Raw genomic sequence first — 2697 nt, forward strand, 5'->3', positions numbered from 1 at the left:
GTCCCAGGAGGGGGCAGTCAGGGGACAAGGAGCGGGGGGGGTTGGGGGTTCTGGGGGGGGGCAATCAGGGGGTGGGAAGTGGGAGGGAGTGGATGGGGGCGGGGCAGGGGCAGGGCTAGAGTGGGGCTCCTCCCCCCCCGTGTCCTCTTTTTTGCTTGTGGAAATATGGTAACCCTAAGATAGGGGCGGCTGGGTGCTCTGGATGAAGAGCCAGCGGAGTAGCACAGTGGAAGTGTGCTGGGCCCATATCCCAGAGGTCAATGGATTGAAACCATTCTCTGCTATGCATGTGGTTGTTTCTTTTCCCTCTGGGCCTTCAAGCCAGGCAGTCACCAGCAGAGCCCCAAGAGCCTAGGTCATCAGGCAAGAGGTGGCTGAGGCGGCGGCCTGCCAGGGAGCTGCCCAGCACCTCTGGTTGCCTGGGCTGAAGGCAAGAGGCAGGCCTGGCAGTGGTGAGGGCCTCCTGGCCTGGCCTGAGGCTGCAGTGCTTCCTCGTCCCCTTTTCCCACCCACACCGGCAGGTGGCTGCTGCGGGAGAACACCAGGGAGGCTCTTGGGACACTAGGCAGCTCTGTGTGGCTGTCAGGGGAAAGAGCCAAGGCTCCCAACTCGACCTGCCATTGAGTCGCGTGGCTCTTCGCTCCGTCAGCCGGGGCAGGCCAGGCTGAGGACGTGACTCAGGCTTGGGCAGCATGGCCGTGCTTTCCTGACGAGGCATGAGGCAGGCCAAGAGCTTTGCAGAGCCTACAGGGAAGTGGGAGGGAGGCGTCCGTTTCTCCCTTGCCGCTTGGGCGGAGGCGAATTGAGGATTAAGTCTGAGCCCCCCAGCATGGCTAGGTCAGGGTTGTCCTGGGCTCTGTGGGGGGAGGGCTGAGCTGGGAGAAGGGGGAGACTAGGGGATTTTGTCTCTGATAGATAAGGGCTTTGTCAGCAGGAAGCTGTAGGTCACATGCTGGGGGTGACAGTAGGGTTTGAGCTGGGGCAGCAGCAGCAGGGGAGCAATGTGGGGAGAGCGGGGGGGTTCACTTGGTAAAAATGAAACTGCCAAACCTCTCCCTCTGCTGGAGCAAAAGCCTCTCATTTATCTCCTCAACTCCCCTCCATGAAAATCTCCACCCCTCCCCCAGCGCTGAGACACCCCCTCACTCCCATGGAGATTTGTAATTGTTCTAACTCTTCCTTGGCCTTGTCCAAACAGTTTTCCGAGACAAATTATCAAGGACATTTCAAATGAGAAAAACAAACCAAATAAAAACCAAAGAAACCCCCACCCCACACAATTTGGGTCTCAATTTTTCTACCGATATTTGGAGACAATAAAACTTATCCCTTTGCTGGCCAGAAACCAAAGCTAGACCTCCCCTGCTGTGTCTGTGACTTCTGCTACCGAACCACCAACGTTAACTCCTCTTGGGAGACATTTTGCTGCACAATACTGCTGCTATTCCAGTTATTGACTCCAGGAAATATTTTCCTTAGCCTGGTGTGACGATGCGGTTCTGGCGGAACCCAACTGAGAGTGCCAACTCAGGACAAATTGCTCCAACAGGGCAGTTACAGCCCTAGGCTGGGGTTTTTCCACCTCTAAGGCAAACCAAACCAGCCAGACTAGGAGGACTTCGGTCTCACCCCACTGGCTAACCGCAAGTCTCACAAGCAATCTCCCTAGACACTCCAGTTTCCCAGTATCCCCGCCAGTGCCACTCGTTATGGGGACAAATGGTTATGAAAACCAATACCCCAGTAAAAGAAAAAGGTTCTCCTGATCCCAAAGGATCAAGCCCCAGACCCAGGTCAATTTACAAATCAGATCTTACCCACAAATCACGCTGTTGCCAATCCTTTAGAATCTAAAATCTAAAGGTTTATTCATAAAAGGAAAAAGATAGAGATGAGAGTTAGAATTGGTTAAATAGAATCAATTACATGCAGTAAAGGCACAGTTCTTGGTTCAGGCTTGCAGCAGCGATAGAATAAACTGCAGGTTCAAATCAAGTCTCTGGAATACATCCCCCGCTGGGATGGGTCCTCAGTCCTTTGTTCAAAGCTTCAGCTTGTAGCAAAGTTCCTCCAGAGGTATGAAGCAGGATTGAAGACAAGATGGAGATGAGGCATCAGCCTTATATAGTCTTTTCCAGGTGTAAGAACACCTCTTTGTCCTTACTGTGGAAAATTACAGCAAAATGGAGTCTGGAGTCACATGGGCCAGTTCCTGCATACCTTGCTGAGTTACAAGGCGTATCTGCCTTCTCTCAATGGGTCCATTGTATAGCTGATGGTCCTTAATGGGCCATCAAGCAGGCTAGGCAGAGCTAACACCAATTTGTCTGGGATGTCACCCAGCAGCATAGCATAAGTTTGAAATACAGACAGTATAGAGCCAATATTCCTAACTTCAACTACAAAATTGATACACACATATAGACAGCATAATCATAACTAGTAAACCATAACCTTGTCTTAGACACCCCATTTGACCCCCTTTACACAAGATCTGGGTGCCACTACAGGACCTTGGTTGCAACAATGATCTATATGGTCCCAGATTATATCAATAACGTCACACCCCCAACGCAAAATTGATGCAGGAAGGGATGACACAAACATCACTGACTGCATCCCAAGAGCTCCCCATCCTTGGGTCTGTCTCACTACCGCTAGTATTGGGTTAGAAGTTATACCAGTGTATAACAGAAA

At 51.6% G+C, this 2697-nt stretch overlaps 1 non-coding gene across 1 annotated transcript; it reads left to right on the forward strand.

Moving 5' to 3' along the window:
* Positions 1–212: 212 nt before the first annotated feature.
* TRNAM-CAU lies at positions 213–284 on the forward strand. The gene has a single exon. It is a non-coding gene; the product is annotated as a tRNA-Met (tRNA).
* The last annotated feature ends 2413 nt before the right edge of the window (positions 285–2697 follow it).

This window comes from Terrapene carolina, unplaced genomic scaffold, assembly GCF_002925995.2.
Source record: "Terrapene carolina triunguis isolate 2854851 unplaced genomic scaffold, T_m_triunguis-2.0 Scaffold18742, whole genome shotgun sequence".
Classification (NCBI taxonomy): Eukaryota; Metazoa; Chordata; order Testudines; family Emydidae; genus Terrapene; species Terrapene triunguis.